At 34.2% G+C, this 23,639-nt stretch overlaps 1 protein-coding gene across 3 annotated transcripts in view; it reads left to right on the top strand.

The window, feature by feature from the left end:
• The window catches only part of MEI4 (meiotic double-stranded break formation protein 4), a 374,155-nt gene extending 350,888 nt beyond the window's left edge, over positions 1-23,267 (top strand). The window contains exon 7 of one of the 3 annotated variants that reach the window (XR_010120452.1): positions 23,194-23,267. The gene's annotated coding sequence lies outside the window, so the exon portion shown is untranslated. Of the gene's footprint in view, positions 1-360; positions 464-2,591; positions 2,683-23,193 lie in introns of those variants that run through there. The other 2 variants (XR_010120453.1, XR_010120450.1) reach the window with 2 other exon arrangements.
• The last annotated feature ends 372 nt before the right edge of the window (positions 23,268-23,639 follow it).

Here is a 23,639-nt window from a genome sequence, read left to right as displayed (position 1 = left end):
TGTATTCCAAGTGAATCAACTAATTGTCTATTCTTATTCCAATATTCCGTCTGTCTTGAATGGAACAACTGTAACACAATGGTAAGCATTTGTCTATCTAGATATAAAATATATGGTGAAAATGTAGTGTAATAGATACAAATGGTGCACCTCATGATAAAAAATGGCACACTCTGGCCTGGGGCATTATTGCACACTACTGTAGACTTTATAAACACTGAATACTTAGGCTAAACTAAATTTATTTTAAAGTAAATTTTCAAATCATGTCTTTCAAGTGTTGCGTGTTTGTTCTTCAAAATTGTTTGACTATTATAGGTCCTTTGAATGGCCACATTAATTTTGAAATTTACTTTTCAGTTTCCATGAAAATAGCCGCTGGGATTTTGATTTGGATTGCATGGAATCTGTAGATCAATTTACAGAGAATGTCCATCTAAACAACATTGAATCTTCCAAATAAGGAACGTGAAATGTCTCTTTATTTATTTACACCATTTAAAATTTCTCTCAGTATTTTTCAGTACAGAGATCTTACATATTTTTTATTAAATTTATTTCTAAATACTTTAAGAACAGTGGGCACTGTTCTCCTCGTCCAGTCAGAAGTATAGAGGAAGTTTTCTCTCAATACTTCCTGATCTTTCCTGTGGGCAGCCCGTGGGATAACTGGAGAGAAAGACTGCAAGAGAGTCCTAGAATCCCTATGTCTGCTGCTAGGGACTTCATACTCATTCTCATACTAGCCTTGCCTAACAACTGGAATGCCTTCTGAGAAATGTGTTGTTAAGCAATTTCATCATTGTGTGAATATCGCAGAGTATGCTTACACAAGCCTAGATAGTACTGGCTACTACACATCTAAGTTATATGGTATAGCTTACTGTTCTAGGCTTGAAACCTACGCAGGATGGTATTTATTTATTTATTTTTTTGAGATGGAGTCTTGCTCTGTTGCCCACGCTGGAGTGCAATGGCACAATCTCAGCTCACTGCAACCTCCACCTCCAGGGTTCAAGAGATTCTCCTGCCTCAGCCTCCCGAGTGGCTAGGTCTACAGGCGCATACCACCACGCCTGGCTTATTTTTCATATTTTTAGCAGAGACAGGGTTTCACCATGTTACCCAGGATGGTCTCGATCTTCTGACCTCATGATGCGCCCACCTCAGCCTCCCAAAGTGCTGGGATTACAGGCTTGAGCCACAACGCCCAGCCTGTACAGCATATTACTGTACTGAGTACTCTAGGCAATTGTAACACAATGGTAAGTATTTGTGTATCTAAACATATAAAATCTACAGTGAAAATACAGTATAAAAGAAAAATAATGGTACACTCAGGCCTAGGACATTACTGTACATTACTGTAGACTTTATAAACGCTGTATTCTTAGGCCACACTAAATTTATTTTTTAAATTTCTTTTTTCAGTAATAAATTAATCTTAGCTTATTATAATTCTTTTACCTTGTAAACTTTTTAATTTTTAAAACTTTTTGACTACTTTGAACTAACACCTAAAACACAACCACATTGCACAGTTGAACAAAAATATTTTCTTTCTTCATATCCTTATTATATAAGCATTTTTCTATTTTTAAAATTTTTTATTTTTTACTCTTTAGACATTTTTGTTAAAAACTAAAACAAAAACACACGCATTATCCTAAGCCAAAACAGGGTTAGAAAAATTAATATCACTGTCTCCCACCTCTATATCTTATCCTACTGGAAGGTCCTCCAGGCAATAACACACATGGGCTGTCATTTCCTATTATAAGAATGCTGTCTTCTGGAATATTTCCTGAAGCACCTGCCTGAGGCTGTTTTACAGCTATCCTTTTCTTAATTAGTAGAAGTACACTCCAAAATAATGCTAAAACGTATAGTAAATACATAAACCAGTAACACAGCCATTTATTATCATTATCAACTATTATGCAGTGTACACAATTGTATGTGCGATATTTTCATGACTGGCAACAGTAGGTTTGTTTACACGAGCACCACCACACACGTGTGAATAATGCATTGCACTATGATCTTAGGATGGCTACGAAACCAGCAGGTGATTGAAATTTTTCAGCTTCATTATAATCTTATGGGGCCACTGTCTTACATGCAGTTTGTCATTGATCAAAAGGTCATAATGTGGTGTGTGACTGTATGCTAGAGACTGCAGATTCTGTTATTTCCCTCCGAGTAATAATGAATTTTGTTCAAGCAGGCATTTGTTTCATGGCCTTTATCTTGTATAAGAAGTTTGGTTTTAGGCTTTGTTAGGTGGACCAATTTAAGATATGCCATCATGTCTGAAACGTGTTCCTTAGTCCTAGGTTATGACAGTTCTGTAGCAGTCATGAAAATTCTGAGGTGTTTACCAGACCTCTCTAACTTGGAAGGATTAAACTCCAAACTTTGTCTTCCCTTCACTAGAAAGAAGCTGTTAATATCTTTGTTCAGCACGTTCGGACTTCTAGATTTTGTTTTCCCTCTCAGCTCCTTGCACTGTCACAGCTCATTTGTCCACCAAGAATGTATGAAAATTGTTAGGCTTACCTGTCTATGATACTGACACTCTCATTTTCCAGGTTCTGTGAGAGCCCTGAAATCCAAATTGTGACTCTTCAACCTAGTAAGACTACGACTTTGTGCCTGAATATTATCTTTGTGTTGTTGCGGAGACTGAGGAATGTCCCAAAGAAAAAATAAATAAATATGGATATTTTAAAAGTTATGTGTTCTCTAGTTTCTAAATTGCTTCAAGTAATTCCTTTAATATTTTGTTCACAGTTCATTATTATTATTATTGGCAGTAGGATTAGTATTTCCAAGCTAATTCACCATTACCAGAAGCAAGAATTTGCTATATGATCTTTTCAAAATGTAAAAAGGAAAAGTAAAAGTCTTGGTGTTTATGGGAACACTGTAGTAATTTTTGCTAAATTTTAATAAGTAAGGAAATTGATAATACTTAGAAGTTAAAATGAAATAAGTGGTTTTCTACTTTATCTTCTTTGATGATAATGGAAACTCAGGGCTTAAAAACACAGAATTTTTAGTTACTAAATATATATTGTAATTGTTATAATAATATATATATTGTTCTAACAATTACAATGTACTTAAAATGTACATCATTATCCCAGTTTTTCTCAGAAATTCTTACATAAAACAAAATAACATTGAATAGCTTTATAAAAGTTTGATTGAAAAGTTTTAGGAATGACTAAAATGTTACATGCAGATGGTGCATATTTAGGGGAAAATGCAGGCCTTCAGTTCAGAGGCATATGGAACTCCCTATACTGAGGACACTGTTTTCTGAAAGTGGTTAATATGAAAAAGGCTGTGCTTTTCCATTAATTCACATTTTTTCTTTACCTTTATATTATTGGTTAAAAAAAAGGCTATATAAAAATGAATTTAACAGTTTAAAGACTATTAGAAAAGGTACTTAATGGAGAAAGAACACATTTAAGCACACTTTTGTAGTTTAAAAGTACACATTTAAAACCAAGCAATTAGAAATAATTCTTATCTTTTCACTAAAGCATGAACAATCATATAAGCATGGTTTAGGATCTCATCAGCTTATTTCTAATTTTAGTGTTTAACATTTTCAAGTTTCTTTTCTCTCTGTGTATCTCCAAGGTTGCTGCTAGTATCACAGTGTGTTGCTATTACTAGTTTATCGATCTGTTCTGATTGCCTTTGTCCTACCCAGCTTCATGGTTCCTGTACTCAGCAGGGTGCTTCACATGTGGTAGGCACCTAAGTACACAGTAAAATTTGACTATGTGTATATTTATTTTTGATGACTAGTATTACACAGTGTGTGAAATATCAGTCATCAAAAATTTGAGTGATTGATATTTTACTAAACATTTAAAGGAAACATTAACAAACTCCATTATACCATAAGTTTAGAGAAACTATAGAAGTTAGAGTACGGAAGTTTTGTAAAGGAAATTCCACATGAGGCCAGAGTTGAAACTAGGGTTTTACTTGAGAATAGCTGTCCATCTATTTGTCAAAGCTCCCCGATTAGTTTAGTGATTCTATTAAGTTCAGGACTGTGGCACTGGGCCCTGCCATCTCAGAAACCTGATTTCCCAACTCTTAGTTCAGGCACCTCATCTAAACATATCTGTACAATGTTAGAATGCCAGTGTTTGAAACGTAGAACTCTTACAGATGTTAGCTACTCCTCCAACCTTCTTTTTATGCATCCTTCCTGTGAAGGCACAGTGTATTAGAGTACTCGAAATTAGAATCTGAAGTGTACTTTCTGAGGATAAAATATAAAAGGACAATATTAATTAAAATAACAATAATGTAAATAAGTAGTAAATAATAAGTAACAGCTATTATTTATAGAGCACTTATCATAGACCAGCCTCTTTTCTAAATACCATTGCATCAAAGATACTTACACAATAGGAATATATATGTTATAAGAACAAGGTAGATTCATATTTTTGACCAGAATCTTTGGATCTCTTTTATAAAAGCTACTGTGACTAAGAAATCTCATTCTAATTTACTTCTTTTTTGATAGATTTTAAAACCTAAGTTAGGTTATAGAGAAGTCCAGCTAGCCTGTGAGACCTTTGATTTATTTAAAGTATCTCTGTATATAGCTTCATCGCTTGCTATGTTGTGATTTCATGTTGGATTCTCAGAGAAGAATAATATTGCCGATTTTTCCAAGTTATTTGTAGGTAAGGGACTGTGCTGTTGTAAAATGGTGTGGCTACTCTCCTATCTTTCTTACACAGTTTTAGTGAGAATCAATAATGGTTATAATAACAACAAATGTTATCAACTTGTAACACTGAATGTGTGCCATTCACTGTTCTATGCATAACAGATATTGGTCCTTTTTACCTGACAGTCATCCTATAAAATAGATACTAATAGAATCCTCATATTTCAGAAGACAATGAGGCAGAAATAAGTCAAATACCATGCCCAAGGTGATGTAGCCAGTAAGCAGCACAGTCCTAATTCAAACTAGGTGGTTGTCTCCTGAGTAATGAAAGTTGATTGGGGCTTTCTTTTTACTATAAAAGCATTATTTTTATTTTTTTCTTTTTATCATGGGAGATGCCATTCATTCAATGAGACAGTCTTGTCTATTGAAAAGAGAACTACTTTCTCTTTTTGTCATGTTTGCATAGAAGGCTACTTAAATCTACATGTGGCATAGATGGAAGATGTGGAACTAATCTGAATTTTTAAAATTAGAAATATAAGCCAGGAAGTAGGGTAATTAAAGGGAAGAGAATCAAACAGAATGAAAGGGTCAGCTCCTTCAGAAATAGGTTTAGAGATGATGGTACCTGGGTGTCTCTTTATTCACTTTTAACAGATTCAAACAATATGTTCTGTGAAAATGTTTTCTGTTCCTGAAAATAACTCCAGGAATGGTTCATATATTAAAAAGTACTTTAATTTTTATTTCCATATTTAAGTCAGAAAAACATGACAGTTAAAACTACAATACATTATTAGCAGAATTGAGTTAATTTTGGAAGCTATCATCAATGAGATGACAATTGTGGCATAAAGTAAGCTACATCTAATGAGAAGTATATAATTACATATTTGATATTAACTTTAAAGAAGGAAATAAGAATAATTTTTCTCCTTATTTCCTCTTTAATGAACATGACATTAAAGAATTGAAGACATAAACAATATTTTAGTAGATTTAAATGAAGGAGATAAATAATGAGCAAAGAAAAATTTATATTAGTGTGAAAATGTAGGGCTTGCTTAAAAGATCAAATGTAGGAAAACTAAAGACTGCACTAAAGCATATTAAAAAGACTGTCACTTTCAGAACAATCTTCAATTATCAGACATAAAAACAGAAATGCTTACGTTCCTGAAAGAAATATTTATCATACAATTAATTCTCACTTTGATTTGAGAGACAAGTTTTCTGAGATTTAAATTTTCCTAATTTTTTATTTTGTTATTAATCAATGATTCATTCATTCATTCATTCATCCATTCAAAAATTATGTATCCAGGGCCAACCATGGATTAAAGGTAAATGACTTAAGAGTTTTAATATATTAGTAATGTCTCATAAATGCCACACGCTTTTAAACAATCAGATCTCAAAGGAACTTATTCACTTTCTTGAGTACAGCACCAACCCATGAGGAATCCACTCCCATGACCCAAACATTTCCACCAGGCTCCCCTTCCAGCACTGAGGATTACATTTCAACATGAGATTTGGGAGATAAATATCCAAATCATATCATCATCTAAGTGCTTGGTGTTGTCATTTTTTAAAAAACATCATAATAAGTATGTACTGGTGTCTCATGAAGTTTTAATTTGCATCTCTATAATGACTAAGAGTATTGCGTATCTTTTGTCATCAGTTTGATAAAGTGTTCAGATCTCATGGACATTTTTAAGTAATTAGATTGATTTCTTATATTTGATTTCTGAGAATTCTTTACACATTCTACATGCAAGTCTACTATCACATATATGATTTGAAAATATTTTCTTCCCGGTCAGTAGCTTATCTTTTCATTCTCTTAACAGTACCTTTCACATAACACAAGTTTTTCATTTTTCTGAAGTCTTATTTGTTGTTTTAAATTTACTGATTTTTCGTGTTGTATTTAAGAAATCTTTGTCTAACCTGAGAAACTTGGAGGACATTATGCCAAGTGAAATAAAAATATTATGGCACAGAAAGAAAAATACTGCATATATTAGAAATTTTAAAAAAGTAAAATTCATAGAGGCAGAGAGTAAAATAGTGGTTACCAAAGGTTAGGGGTAGGGAGATTTTTGGTTAAAAGATAAGTTTCAGTTAGACAAGTGGAATAAGTTTTGAAATCTATTGCACAGCATGGTGACTATTGTTAACAATAATGTATCATATATTCAAAAATTCTAAAAGAGTGGATTTTAAATTTTTATACTACACACAAGAAAAATATGTGAGGTTATAGATATGTTAATTAGATGGATTTAATTATTCCATAATGTGTGCATATATCAAAACATTACAGTTTACCCTACAAACAAGAATAATAGAAAGTATTAATTGATAATTGTTTTGTTTTGTTTAAGAGACAAGATCTCACTCTCTCACCCAGGATGGAGAGTGGAGAGTTGTGGCAGGATCATAGCTCACTGTAACCTCAAACTCTTGGGCTCAAGCAATCCTCCACCCTCAGACTGCCAACTACCTATATTACAGGTATAATACCTAGTATTACAGGTACATGCCGCCACATCTGGCTATTATTTTTTTAGACACAGAGTCTTGCTATGTTGTCCTGGCTGCTCTCGAACTCCTGTACACAAGCAATTCTCCCTTCTCTTCCTCCTAAGTTCTGAGATTACAGGCATGAGCCACTGCACCCAGCCTGATAATAGTCTTTTAATAAAGGTAACATGTATATTGAAAAAAGGACTTTTACATTTTTTCTACAAGTTTTATAATTTTAGGTATGAAAGTTTTGTGTATCATTTTAAGTTGATTTTATATTTTGTGTGAGGTATGGATTGAGGTTGTTACTTTTTGCATGTGAATATTGAGCAGCTCTAGCACTATTTGTTGACAAGACTGTTCTTTCACTATTGTATACCTTTTTCCCTTTAAAAAAAAAAAATCAGTTGACCATATCTGTGTGTTTATTTCTGCAGTCTCTGCTGTTTTCCATGGATCTATATGCTTATTATTTTGCCAATACTATATTGTCTTGGTTACTGTTGCTTTATATGAGTCCTTCAATTTTGTTCTTCTTTTTGAAAATTAGTTTTTGAAATTATTAATATTTGTTGTTCATTTATTTGTTTGCTTTCTGACTTGACTTTACACTCAACTTGTAAATATTTCCACACGATCCTGTTGGGCTTTTGATTGAGGTTGTGTGAAATCTATATCAATTTGAGAAGAATTAACATTTTAATAATATCCGTATTTATATTTTGGACTTCTTTGATTTCTTTTATTAACATTTTGCAGTTTTGTCTTTCAAGTTCTGCCTTTATTTTGTTAGATTTATACTTTGCTATTTTATGGTTCTGATTTTTGTAAATGGTGCATTTTTTAAAAAGTTTTGGGTTTTGGTTTTTAATAGTTTAAAACTAATATGCAGAAATAATTATTTTTGTATACTGACTTTGTATTTTGTGAACTTATTAAATTCATTTATTAATTCCAAGAGGTATTTCTATGGATTTCTTGAGATTTTGTGCATTCTGTTAATAATGCTTTTTTTTTTAATGGTAATATATCTTCCTTTCCCATCTGTATGTCTTTTCTTTCTTTCATTCTTTTTTTTTTTTTACTTTTTTCATCAGCCAGGATTTGTAGCATAATATTAAATATAAGTGATGAGACAAGAATGTTTGCCTAGTGTATTAGTACATTCTCACACTGCTATAAAGAATTTCCCTGAGACTGGGTAATTTATGAAGGAAAGAGGGTTAATTGACTCACTGTTCTACATGGCTGGGGAGGCATCAGGAAACTTAGAATCACGGCAGAAGGGAAAGCAGGTACCTTCATCACAAAGTGGCAGGAGAGAGAAGAAAAGAATGTGAAGAAGGAAGAGCCCCTTATAAAACCATCAGATCTCATTAGAACTCACTATCATGAGAACAGCACGGGAGAAACTAGGCCCATAATCCAATTACCTCCCTCCCTTGACACATGGGGACTACAGGTCCCTCCCTTGACCTGTGGGTATTACAATTCAAAAGGAGATTTGGGTGGGGACATGGAGCCAAACCATATTATTCCACCCCTGGTCCCTCTCAAATCTCATGTCTTCTCACATTGCAAAACCAGTCATGCCTTCCCAAGTCTAAAATTTTAATGCATTTCAGCATTAACTCAAAAATGCACAGTCCAAAATCTCATCTTTTATGCTCTGCTTCCTTTTTAAACATAAGTTCCAGTTTCAAATCATCTCTCTCAAGTTCAAAGTTCCACAGATCTCTAGGGCAGAGGCAAAATGCCACCAGCCTCTTTGCTAAAGCATAGCAAGAGTAACCTTTGCTCCAGTTCCCAATAAGTTCCTCATCTCCATCTGAGACCACTTCAGCCTGGACTTTATTGTTTATATCACTATCAGCATTTTGGTCAAAACCATTCAACAAGTCTTTACAAAGTTCCAAACTTCCCCACATCTTTTCTTCTTCTGTGCCCTTCAAACCATTCTAACCTCTGCCTATTACCTAGTTCCAAAGTCACTTCCATGTTTTTGGCTATCTTTGTGGCAGTACCCCACTCTACCAGTACCAATTTACTATATTAGTCCATTCTCACACTTCCTGAGACTGGGTAATTTATTAAGGAAAGAAGTTTAACTTACTAACAGTTCCACATGGCTGGGGAAGCCTCATGAAACTTACAATCATAGCGGAATGGGAAGCAAGCACCTCTTCACAAGGCAGCAGGAGGGAGAAGAAGAGAATACTAAAGGGGAAAAGCCCCTTATAAAATCATCAAATCTCATGATAACTCATTCACCATTATGAGAACAGCATGGAGGAAACTGCCCCCATGACCCAATTATCTCCCTCCATTGACACGTGGGGATTACAGGTCTCTCACTCGATGCATGGGTATTACAAATCGAGATGTAATTTGGGTGAGGGCACAGAGCCAAACCATATCACCCTGGTTTTGGTTTTGAGAGGAAAGTCTTTAGGTTTTTCCCATTAAATATGATATTACTTGTAAATAATTTAGAGACACTCTTAGATTAAATATCTTTTCTTGTATTTATAGTTTGCTGAGAGCAATTATCATAAATGGATGTTGATATATATAAATTCATTTTCTATATCTATTAAGATGATGCAGTTTTTCTTCTGTAGTCCATTTGTTGATTACATTGATAAATTTATTGTGTTTTATTTTTATAAATTTAGGGGGTACAAGTACAGATTTCTAACATGCTTATATTGCATAGTGATAAAGTCCAGGCTTCTGATATACCCATCACCTGAATAGTAAACTTTGTCCCCGATAGGTATTTAGCCAACTCTCAGCTCCCTCTCACCCTCCAACCTTTGTAGTCTTCAATGTCTGTTATTCCACTCTGTATTTCCTGGTGTACTCATTGTTTAGATCCCGATTATAAGTGAGAACATGTTGTTTTGACTTCGTATTTCTGAATTATTTCACTTAGGATAATAGCCTGCAATTCCATCCATGTCACTGTAAAATACATGATTTCATTTTTTCAATAGCTGAATAGTATTCTATGAGACACACACACACATACACATACACACACACACACACAAATGTTCTTTATCCAAGTCTCTGTTGATGGTCACTTAGGTTGACTTTGTATTTTTGCTATTGTGAATAGTGCTGCAATAAACATAAGGGCAGGTATCTTCTTGATATAACAATTTCTTTTCCTTTGTGTATATATTCAGTAGTGAGATTGCTGGATCAAATGGTAGTTCTATAATTAATTCTACTGTTTTCCATAAAGGTGGTACTAATTTAGATTCCCATCCACAGTTTATAAGAGTTCCCTTTTCTTTCCCTCCTTACCAATATCTGTTGTTTTTTTTGACTTTTACATAATGGCCATTCTGAGTAGTGTAAGATGGTATCTCACTGTGGTTATAATTTACATTTACATTTCTTTGGTGATTAGTGATATTGAGAACTTTTCCATACGTTGGCCATTTGTATGTCTTCTTTTGAAAAATGCCTGTTCATGTCCTTTGCTCACTTTTTATTGATATCGTTTGGTTCTTGTTGAGTTGCTTCAGTTTCTTCTAGATTCTAGATATTAGCCCTTTGTAAGAGGCATGGTTTTCACTTCTCTAGGTTGTCTGTTGACTCTGTTGATTGCTTATTTTGCTGTATAGAAGCTTTTTTAGTTTAATTGAGTCTCATTTGTTTACTTTTCGGCTTTGCTCCGCTTGCTTTTGAGGACTTGGTCACAAATTCTTTGCTTAAGCCAATATCCAGAGAGATTTTCATAGCTTTTCTTTGAGGACTTTTATAGTTTCAGATCTTATATTTAAGTCTTTAATCCATCCTGAGTTAACTTTTGTTAATATATGGTGAGAGGTATGGGTCTAGTTTCATTCTCCATATAACCATTCAATTTTTCTAGTGCCATTTATTGAATAGGGTGTCTTTTCCCAAGTGAACACTTTGAAAATCAGTTAGTTGTAGGTATCTGGCTTTATTTCTTCGTTCTCTATTCTGTTTCATTGGTCTATGTGTTTATATTTATAACAGTAGTATGCTGTTTGGGTTAATATAGCCTTGTAGTATAATTTGGAGTCAGGCAATGTGATGGACTGCAGCTTTGTTCTTTTTGCTTAGGATTGCTTCAGCTACTTGGGGTTTTTTTAATTCCCTATGAATTTCAAAATTGTTTTTTCTAATTCTATAGAAAATTCTCTATGAATTTCAAAATTGTTTTTCTAATTCTATAGAAAAAGACATTGGCAATTTGATGGGGATTGCATTGAATCTGTAGGTTGCTTTTGGCAGTATCGTCATTTTAATGATCTTAATTCTTCCAATCCATGAGCATGCGATGTTTTTCCATTTGTTTGTGTCATTTACAATTTCTTTCATCAGTGCTTTGTAGTTCCCCTTGTAGAGATCTTTCACCTCCTTGGCTAAATATATCATAGCTATATTTTGTAGCCATTGTAAATGGGATTGCCTTCTTGATTTGATCATTGGGTAGATCATTATTTGCATATAGAAACACTACTGATTTCTGTATGCTTATTTTGTATCCTGAATCTTTACTCAATTAATTTATGAAATCCATGAGTTTTTTGGTGTTGTCTTTAGGGTTTTCTAGATAGGAAATCATATCCTCAGCACAAAGGGATTATTTGACTTCCTCTTTATTAATTTGGATACATTTTCTTGCCTCATTTCTCTAGTGAGGACTTTCAGTACTATGTTGAGTAAGAGTGGTGAGAGAAGGCATCCTTGTCTTTTCCAGTTTCTAGAGGGAATGTTTCAGTTTTTCCCTATGAAGAATGATGTTGGCTGTGGGCTTGTCATATATGGCCTTTAATACTTTTAGGTATGTTTCTTCCATGTTTAGATTGTTGAGAATTTTTATCATGAAGGAATGCTAAATTTCATGGATGGTTTTTTTGCATCTACTTATATGATCATATGATTTTTATCCTTAATTCTACTGATATGATGCATGACATTTATTGATGCATATGTTTAACCATACTTGCATCCCTGAGATAAATCCCACCTGATAATGGTATATATTATCTTTTTGATGTGCTGTTGGAGTTGATTTTCTAGTATTTTATTGAGGATTCTTGTGTCTATTTTCATCAGGGACATTGGTCTCTAGTTTTCTTTTTTGGTGGTGTCCTTGTCTGGTTTTGGTATCAGTGTGCTATTGGCCTTGTAAAATTAGTTAGAAGTTATTCCCTTCTCCTTGATATTTTCAGAAGAATTGGAATTAGTTTTTCTTTGCATGTTTGCTAGAGTTTGGCTGTAAATTCACCCGGCCCTGGGCTCTTTCTTTTGATTGGGAGATTTTATATTACTGAATCATCTTCCTACTGATTATTGATCTGTTCAGTAGTTCTATTTCTTCCCAATTTAATCTCAGGAGGCTATATGTTTCCAGGAGTTTTTCCATCTCCTCTAGATTTTTCAGTTTGTGGGCATTTAGTTGTCTGTAATAGTATCTGATGATATAGTGATCAATTTTTTGTTGTTGACCAGCCTAGATAAACCATGTTTGGTCATAATGCTTTATCTTCTTTCATATATTGCTGCATTCAATCCAATAATGTTTTATTGAGATATTTTGTGTCTATTTCCATCTGGAATATTGGTTTGTAGCTTCTTTCTTTGTAGTGTCTTTGTTTTAGGTCTCAGGGTAATGTTCGCTTTATAAAATGAGTTGGGAACACTTCTTTTCTCTTCCTGGAGAGATGATAAAAATTAGTATAATTTTCAATAGGAACCATCTGAAACAAGAGTTTTTTTTAAGGTTTTAAACTAGTAATTCAGTTTTTAAAAGAGATATAACACTACTAAGTATTCTGTTTCTTCTTGCATAAGTATTGGTACTTTTTGTGTCTCAATGAATTGGTCCATTTATCTATGTTTTTGAATTTGTATGACTAGGGTTCTTTATAGTACTCCCTTATTATCTATTTAATAATTGTCGTCTTTACAGTGATATCCCTGAAGTGATAGTTTTCATTTAAGTAATTTGTTTCCTGTCCATCTTTTTCTTAGACCAGCTAACACTTTATCAACTTCATTGATCTTAAAAATAAAACGAAGTTTGGTTTCATTTATTTTCTCTATTTTCTAATTTCAATTTTATTTATTTTTCTCTTCTCTTTATTGTATCATCTTGGTTTCCGTGGGTTTAGTTTGCTCTTATTTTTTTCTAGAAAAATAAAAAAGAATAAGTTTTCTCTTATTTTATCCAGGTGGAAGTTTAAATTTATCTGAAATTTTTTTTCTTAATATGTGCATTTTAATGGCACAAATTTCTCTCCAAGGATGGCTATATCTGCATCGCATATGTATTAATGCATTGTATTTTAGTTTAAAATCAATTCAATGTATATTCTGAACCCACTTTTACCCAACCACTATTTAGAATTGCATTATTTGATTTTTAATAATGCAGGGAATTTTCTGGACATTTTCCTGTTATTGACATCAGGTTTAATTTCATTAGGGTCATATGACCAAAGAAGACACTTTGTGTTAATTCAATTCTCTTTAATTCATTAATGTTTGTGTCGTAACCCAGGATATGGTTTGTTTTCACAAATGTTTCATGTGTAGTAGTAAAGAATAGTTATTCTGATAATGTTGGATGGAGTATTCTATAAATGTTTATTACATTAAGATTTTCTATTTCTTTTGTCAAAGAATAGAGAAGAAAGAAGTCCTTAACTGAAAGAAGAGAGTGTTGAAGTCTCTAATTATAATATTTTATTTATCTCTTTCCTGTTTGTTCTATCTAAACACACCAGCTATGAAATACAGATTGGAAACTGGTTTAAAGATCAAAACCAAACCATTGTCTACCAGAAACCCATTTAAAATATGCTAAAAAAGATACGTTTAAAGGAAAAACGATAAAGAAGTTATACCGTAGGGAAACCAATCAAAAGATTGGTGGACATAATAATATCAGAGTAAATTTCAGGAGAAGGAAATTAGCAGAGATAATAAGTAGCATTACACCAAGAAGATAAAACAATCCAAAATGTGTGTACATCTAGCAGCAATGCTTCAAGATACATGAAGCATTGTTTTTTATTGAAGTATTATTCATATATATTAAATTAATCTATTTTAAGAGGAGAGCCTGGGGGCTGTGGGAAGGGGGAAGTAGGTAGTTATAATCAATGGGCAGATTTCCCATAATCAATAGGTGGTTATAATCAAGTTTCAGTTAAGCGAGATGAATAAACTCTAGACATTTGCCGAACAACATTGCATTATACTCAACAATAATGTACACTTAGCAACATATTAAGAGGTAGATCTCATGTTTGTTTTTATCACAATGAGATTTTAAAAAGAACATAGTTGAATGAATTTTAATAATTATATATAACTGTGTACCCACCACCACAGTAAAGATATAAAACAGTGCCCTCATCCTAAAATATTTTCTCCTAACTTTTCTGCAGTTGATCCTGCAACCTTGTGCCCACCTTCTTCTTCTATCTCAGGCCACAGGAAATCATTGATTGTTCTGTTACAACAAGTTTCATATTTTCTGGAATTTCAAATTAAAATAATCGTTATAAATTATCTATTTTATTTGAATTATTTTACCAATAATACTTTTTAAAGTTACTCTATGTTGTGGTGTATATTGTGTTTCTTTTTCTGGCTGAATAGTGTTTCACTTCATGGATATATGTCATACTAGTATACTATTCATCAACTGGTGGATATTCGTATTGAATCCAGGTTTTAGTTAGTATGAATAATCCTCCTATGAATATTTGCAGAAATATCTTTGTGTTAACAGATGTAATCACTTCTCTTGTATAAATACCTAGGATTGAAATTACTTGGTTATATATTTTTAACTTTTTAATATACAGCCATCATTTTTCCAAATGCTGAACTTTTCCCTCACATCCTGTACCATTTTGCCTTCCCATCAGCAGTGTATGACATTTTCAGATGCCCTATATCATCATTAACAATTGATATTCATAGGCCTCTTAACTTTCATCTAGTGAGTGTCTAATGCTATCTCATTTTGATTTTAATTTGTATTTGTTTGATGTCTAGTCATCTTTTTATGTGCTTATTGCCTATTCTTACATATTATTCCCTTTGTAAAGTGCTCAAATCTTTCATCCACTTTTTAGGTATATTTTCTACTTATTATTGAGTTGTAAGAGTTCTTTTTATACAAAGGATACAAACTCTTTGTACATAGAGTTTTGAATCTGTAATGAAGTTAATTTGGGCATTGTTTTATATTTTGTGCTTTTAGGGTTCTGTCTAAAAACAACCTTTGCATAACCTAAAGAAACAAATGTTTTTACCTATTTTTCCTATAAGATTATTTTTAAATTATTGCCAACATATACAACTAAGTTTGTATTGACCCTATATCCTGATTTCTTGCAAAATCTCTTATTAGTTTTAGTAGGCTTTTTGTAGATGCCTTAGCATTTTCTGTGTTAATAATCATATAAACTTAAAACAATTTTGCTCCCTAATTTACAAACTTTAAGCTCTTTTTTGTCTTTTCTCTTTTTTAAATAAAACTGGTAGGATCACACATACTTCTCTTATCCCCAAACTTTGTCGTAAATCATTCAGTATTGTACCAATAAGTATAATTTTAGTTGTAGGTAATTTTTAAGATACCATTTATCACTTCTAGTGACATTTCTTCACTTCCTAGTTAATTTATAGCTTTAGTTTTATTGTAAATGAAAGCTGAATTTTGTTAAATGCTTTCTCTGCATTCATTGAAGTAATAATTATTTTGATCATTCATTCTATTAAAGTGGTAAAATACATTGATTTATCTTTGAATATTAAATTAACCTTGTATGTTTTAGATAAGCATCACTTGGTCAAAATGCCTTACTATTTTAATGTTTTGTTGGATTTATTTGCTATAATTTTGTTAAGAAGATTTGCGTCTATGTTCATGAAGGATATTGATCTATAATCTCTTTTCTTACCAGGATTTTGTCTAGCTTTCATATAAGACAAATGCTAGCCTCATTAAATGAATTGAGAAGTATTCCCTCCTCTTCTATTTTCTGTAAGAATTTGTACAAGCACTCTACCATTTCTTACTTAAATATTTAACATAATTGACTAGAAAATTAATTTAGCCTAGAGTTTCCTTTATACTAAGTTTTGGAAAACACATCCAATTATTTTATTTTCTGTAGAGTTTTTCATATTTTCTGCTACATCTTACCTGATCTAGATACTCTTACTCCCAGCTTGCACCTTGTTTGCTAAGAGGTCTGAGCCCTTAATCACCATAGGCTTCTCAGAGTGTGGCTGCTTTGATGACACATTTACCATCAAAATTGAGTAAGGAAATGAGAAGAAATATCCAACCGGATCACTTGAATGTCAAATCTAGTTCTCCATGCTTTCATAACCAGTCCTAAGGCACATATATACATTCCTACCATTTCCATTCAAAATCATATTGAAAATCCTATCAAGTAAAATAAGTCCAACATCCTCTTGGTTATGAGGATCAATTATCCCTGCTAATATGAAAATTTCTTCCTTGAAGGTCTCTTGTTAGAAGGAGCATGAAATGACCAAGTATCAGCCATAGCTTAAAGTTTAAAGAACTCTTATTTTGTGTACTTGTGGATATGTCACCTCTCTCAAAACCAGAAACTCTAAACCCACACAGGAAAAACAGATTGCCCAAGTGAATGACTGAGAATAACGATAAGGAGAACTTCCATTCCTTGGTTCTCAAACCTATTTACCTGTTGGAAGCATATTGCTATATAATTGTCAATGTTATGGAGGGCATTCTGCATTTAAAATACGGCATCTCATCTTTGGAGGAAATATTCTCCAAACTGGCAACACAGCTGACCTCCATGAGACTCTTCTATCACTGGTTCAGGATGGAAGTTACCGGTTGATGAGATTTATGGTAAGACCAGTCGATTCTATGGTCATGTAACCTCTAGCACACTTTTGCTGTGAAGTGGATTGCCTAGTCCAAAGAGTTATTACGCATGATACTGTATTGCTGGTTCAAACACTTTGTCAGCTTTCTGATGTTGTACTGGCTAAAGTCATTCAAAAAGAAAAGGCAAACAAACCCATGCTTGGAATATGTATCAGATCCAGTCATGATAAATCACTGCCCCCTCCAGTGTGGAAGATCTCCAGTGTAACCAACTTATCATTGAATGGGTGGCAGATTTACTGGATAGGTAGTGCCTTATCAGAAATTCAGCATTGATTTCTGTGGCTGCCAGTTCCCTTAGCAATGAAAGGCAATAGATTAGTCTTGGTAGTAACACACGATGTTTGGCCCAGGCTAAGCATCCATCTTTGCCTTCATCTCTACTTTATTTATATCCTGACTGGTCCAACACTAGGAAGACCAATTGCAGAGGCTAGCTAGTGTTGACCCACCAAGTCTTTCTTCCAGTTAGTTGTATAATGCCTCTTCTGTAGTAGAAGCTCTCTGGTGGGATAATGCCACCATAAGTGATACAAATATTTTGTGCCCACTTTCAGAGTTTCCCATTTTTCCCCCTTTCCAAGCTTCCTTATCCCTGAGTTTCAAATGCTTTTCTTTCCAAATCTCTGACTAACCAGTCAAGCTTTCAACTGTGGTCCAAGAATCTATAAATATTCTATCTGTGGGATATGGCATGTTAATGATGTTCACAAATTATTTGACACTACTCCCATTAAGAGGTGAATTTCATTTATTATTCTCTTGAATTTGGGCTGGCCTAAGTCTGTTTTGACCAACAGATTATGGGAAAGTAAATTCTACCCAACTGTGGCTAGAAGTTTCTGGCTTAGTCACTTGTAGCCTGAGCTGCCATGGAAGAATTCCAAAGGCCTCAGAGGTCAGGCTGCACTGATCATTTCAGTGATATCCCTCCCAACAATCCACTGCTTTGGTAAATGGAGTGTTCTTGCAGGCTTTCCCAGGGAATATAATCATCTGGAACCCTTTTGGGCTTGATGTAGTGAGTGCACTCTAGCATGCCCAATTCTCTGACCCTTTGGTTCCTTCTTCCAGCATCTCTTACTGCAATTATGCATTTCTACTTTACTTAATCTAAGCCATTGTTTTCTCAAAACTCCCAAAGATCTTTGTGGCAGTAAGTTAGTATCATAACCCAGGATCCTTGGCAAGGCATTAAAATATCATGGAAGAGGGCTCTATAGTGATAAAATTTCTCTTCCTCATTCTTATGTCTCATCCTCCTTGATTCAGAGTCCTCAGGTTATTTTTCTGTATATACTTCCCTGGCTCCTGTTGCATATATTGGTTAGGTCCCACATTCGTTTGGTGTAGAGGCCCTTTTTCTCTTAGTAGTCTCAGCACTTTCTCAGCCAAGTTTTGTATTGATTTACTGTTATTATCAGACTGGTATCCTAGAAAGTAAGTATGGGTAGATCCTGAGGGGATAATTTGTTTTCTAGAAAGGCAGAGCCTCTCCATCATATTCAAGACTTGTGTAAGCACTAGCTAGCTTTTAACAGGAAAAAGTAGGCCAATTTTATAGGCCAAAAGGTCCAGGGAAATTCGAAGAATTTATACTGCATCAATCCAGATGACTCCATTCTATGGCAAAATTCCAGTTTCCCGGTTCAGGGCCTTTACCTTGAAGTCCACACCAGATGGAGTTGAAAATGTAACATCACTTAGATTTCCCTTAATTTTATGAATAACCTCTAGGCCTGATCACCCTTTTTCCCTTCTGGATGCAGAAGATGTGCTATGCTGCCAAATTGGCTCTCTGTCTTTCACACTTAGCTTTTAACTGGTAATTAATCATACTCACCTTTTATTCCCTTTCTCTAAAGCATCTACTGGACCCAGCAATAGCCATCCAATTCCATATGGAGTTCTTATAGTTACTGTTTCTCTTTTACCTTTAAGTAATCCACTTTTTTTCAGTGGTATCCCTTTTCAGTTTACCACTACACTGAAAGTTTTAGTAATTGTATAATTATGTCAGGGGTGGTCAGTGCTCCACCAAACCACCTCTAAAGAGGTCCTCGTTGCTGATCAATCTAATTTCAAGACCACATTCTAGAATCTGCTTCCTTCAACCACTTCTGGTACCAGCTGTTGCAGGTCAGGTTTCCTGGGAAGCAGACTCTGAGATGGAGATTTGCATACCAGAAGTTTATTCAGAGGTACTCTTTGTTTGTTTTTTGCAGTACATTGTTGAGTTAGTGTTTTGTTTTTTTTCTATAATTTAACTTTTAAGTTCAGGGGTGCATGTGTAGGTTTGTTATATAGGTAAACTTGTGTTATGGGGGTTTGTTATACAGATTATTTTGTCACCCAGGTATTAAGCCTAGTACTCATTAGTTATTTTTCTGATCCTCTTCCTCCTCTCACCCTCCACCCTCCAATAGGCCCCAGTATGTGTTTTTCTCCTCTATGTGTCCATGTGTTCTCATCAGATAGCTCCTAATTATAAGTGGGAACATGCGGTATTTGGTTTTCTGTTCCTGCCTTAGTTTGCCAAGGATAATGGCCTCCGGATCCATCCATATTCTGCAAAGGATGAAATCTCATTATTTTTTATGTCTGCATAGTATTCCTTGGTATATATGTACTATATTTTCTTTATCTAGTCTACCATTGATGGACACTTATATTGATTCCATGTATTTGCTATTGTGAATAGTGCTGTGATAAATGTGCAAGTACAAGTGTCTTCTTGGCTGTATACTGTATTTTCCTTTGGGTATACAGCCAGTAATGCAATTTCTGGTCAAATGGTATTTCTGGTTTCAGGTCTTTGAGGAATCACCACACTGTCTTCCACAATGGTTGAACTAATTTACACTCCCACCAACAGTATTCCTTTTTCTCTGCAACCTCACCATCATCTGTTATTTTTTGACTTTTTAATAGTAGCCATTCTGACTGGTGTGAGATGATATTTCATTGCGGTTTTGATTTGCATTTCTCTAGTGATCAGTGACGCCTAGGCTTTTTTTTTTCCGTATGATTTTTGGTCGCATGGTATGTCTTTTTTTGAAAAGTGACTTCATGTTCTTTGCCCACTTTTTAACGGTTTTTTTTTCTTGCACATTTGTTTACATTCCTTATAGATGACAAATACTGGACTTTTGTCAGATGCATAGTCTGCAAAAATGTTCTCTCATTTTGTAGGTTGTCTGTTCACTCTGTTGAAAGTTTCTTTTGCTGTGCAGAAGCTCTTGCTTCTGGTGGAAGTGATGGAAGCAGAATTGGGCAGAAGAAGCTCTAGCACTAGCACAGCAAATCTGTCTTGCATTGAGGCAATGGTGCCAGATCAGCCACTATTTTATCTTTATGTTTATGTATATAATTAAGTATGAATTTATTTATTTTATTTTATTTATTTTTTTTTTTTTTGAGACGGAGTCTCGCTCTGTCACCCAGGCTGGAGTGCAGTGGCGCAGTCTCGGCTCACTGCAAGCTCCGCCTCCCGGGTTCACGCCATTCTCCTGCCTCAGCCTCTCCGAGTAGCTGGGACTACAGGCGCCCGCCACCACGCCTGGCTAATTTTTTTTGTATTTTTAGTAGAGACGGGGTTTCACTGTGGTCTCGATCTCCTGACCTCGTGATCCGCCCGCCTCGGCCTCCCAAAGTGCTGGGATTACAAGCGTGAGCCACCGCGCCCGGCCATGAATTTATTTTTGATAGAGAAAATGGGACACAGAAAAGAAGAGGGCATGTTATAATATTAAGTGTCACTCAAATGTTACACAGGTCATTTGGTCATTCAAACACCTGTTTTAGGCAAATACCTTTTTAGTTAAGATGTTTAGGCAGCTAGAATATTTTTATAATAAAAAAATCTGTTGATAGTTGAAGTAAAACTGCATATGACCTTTTCTCAATACAAATATTGCCTCATTATGTAAAATTGCATATCCACAGAGAAGTCTAGATCTTTTTGCACTTACGTAAGGAAATGGAAAATAACAAAAGGTTTTTGCCTAAGTCGTCAACTTGGTTTTCACCAAGTGGTAGAAATATGTACAACAGTAAAGTGTATCTGCTTGCCTAGTGTACTACTCTGCACCTCATGTATATAAATAAACACATGCAACTGAATATCTACATGTGATTTTCAATAGCTTATAAAAAGAAGAAAGGACAATATTCTATTTTATTCTTCATCATTGGTATGGACAGGAAGCATTGTGCTGCCAAAGAATAATGATTTAATTTTTTCTTGTTATTCTGTCAATACAGCATCCAGTCCAATTAAAAAGCCGTTCTTTTCCTGTTAAAGAAGTCAGCATTCACGCTTTACGGTAGTGTTCAGCTCTCAATTATTAATAGCTCTCTTGGCATCTTATTAAATTGGAAAGGCTTTCAGACTCAAGATTAAACAACATGTATGAATCTCTTTATATTATTTGAAATATATATTATGTTCACATAAACTATTATTTCTATTATCTTCATTTTGTATAGCACAAAATGAATTATATAAATTATTATTACCAGGCCCTCAGAGAGGATTATTTTCTACAAAGAAAGTAGCCAGATAGAAAAAAAGTCAAATGTAAAATCACAAAAGAAAATGCCTCTAATCATAACAAACATGTTTTTTCCAAGGAAGATGAAGCAAATCAGTCATCAGCTCTTCTCTACCAATGAATACGGTATGTGAATAAATAAATAAATATCTCCCCAATTTTATAAGATATATTTTTTCCTCCCAGATTCAGATACATTGAATTAACTAAAAATAGATGTTCTTATTTAAATGATGTATCTAAGACTTAAGCCCAAGATATTGAAAACTATTTTTAGTAAAATGGAATTGGAGGATGTATCTTAAAAGTTGTAAGCAGAATTTGTAAAATAAATGGATGAGGCTTCTAGTCAAAGTGACATTGAAAGTTCATGGTTGGAGTGTTCCCTAATCTTCCAGCTCCAATCACTTATAGTACCCTTATTTATAATGGGGTTTTTAAAATTTTATTGGAGTATAATTTACATATAATAAAATGCACACATTTTAAGTGTAGTTTTGACAAATACATATATATACACACACACGTATATTCACACTTATCAATGTGGCAATAAGTTACAGAATGTTTTGTCACCTCTGAAAATACTTCTTTGCATCAGTTAACAGCCAATCCCCAATCCAGTCCTCATCCCTGGACCCAGAAATTGCTGATCTACTTATTCTCTATCACTAAAGATTAGAATGATCTTTCTTATACTTTCATGCAAATGAGTCAATGCAGTGTATATTCTTCTGTTATCTAATTTATTTTACTAAATGTAATATTTTTTAAGTGAACTTTTTACTTTAGGATAATTTTAAATTTACACAAAAGTTGCAAAGATATGACAAAGAGTTTTCGCACACCCGACAGCCAGCTTCCTCTATTGTTAAAACCTTACATTAGTATGGTGTGTTTGTCACTCCTAATCAACCAATAATGAAACATTATTAACTAAAGTCCAAATCTTATGCAGATGTCTTTATTTTTTGCCTAATGTCCTTTTATCTATTCCAGGATCCTTGTTATCATGTCTCCTTAGGCTACTGTTGGGTGTGTTAACTTTCTCAGATTTTCCTTGTTTTTGACGACCTTAACAAATTTGAAGAGTACTGCTCAGATATTTTGTGGAATTTTTCTTAACTGGAATTTGTCTGAGGTGTTTTCCTCATAATTAGACTGTTTTCAGTGGTTTTGAGAGGAGAACCATAGAGGTAAAGTGCCATTTTCATCACACAATATGGAAACAAAAGTGACTCCATCTTTATGCTAATCTGCCATGTTGACTTCTGATTAGCCCCAGTCCCCTGAATGCCTCCTGATTTCTACTATATTTACTGTTCCTAGACTAAGAGCAAAGCAATTTTAATGTTACTGCACAAACCTGAGGCTACGATGCATACAGCATTCTTGACTTTTCTGGAGGGTTGCCTTTAATTGTCTTGCAGAGAACTTTCCTGTAGCATACAGAAAGAATCTGAGGAGTCAACAGTGTGGAGACCAAACTGTCTTGCAGCCACCCAGACCAGACTTCTGTCTGTAAGTTCCCCTAATCAATAACCCAAAACTGATAAACTGGATTCGTTTGGCTCCTTTGGTTTCTTGGCTCCTTCAGCTTTTGGGGGCTACTGTGCATATAGGACGTTTTCACTGAACAAACGGAGAGCTAGCCAGGAATCAGGTAACTAAAGTATGGGAAAGGAGAAAGAAGCATCCATGGGGGAAATCCTAGGGGTTCCTCCTCCTCTGTGTGGGGTGGTGTTGCCCGTTTACTAGATGCTTGTGGACTATAGTGTATGAGAACATGCCCAGAACACCAGAAGGTCTAGAAAGCTTGTTAGTAAAAAAGCAATATGATTCATTGTGGTAAGAAAGTTCTTGGAGCTGTGACCCT

Source organism: Symphalangus syndactylus, chromosome 4 (assembly GCF_028878055.3).
Source record: "Symphalangus syndactylus isolate Jambi chromosome 4, NHGRI_mSymSyn1-v2.1_pri, whole genome shotgun sequence".
Lineage (NCBI taxonomy): Eukaryota > Metazoa > Chordata > Mammalia > Primates > Hylobatidae > Symphalangus > Symphalangus syndactylus.
The sequence above is the reverse complement of the archived record's forward strand: the minus strand, read 5'-3'. Positions and strand labels throughout refer to the sequence as shown.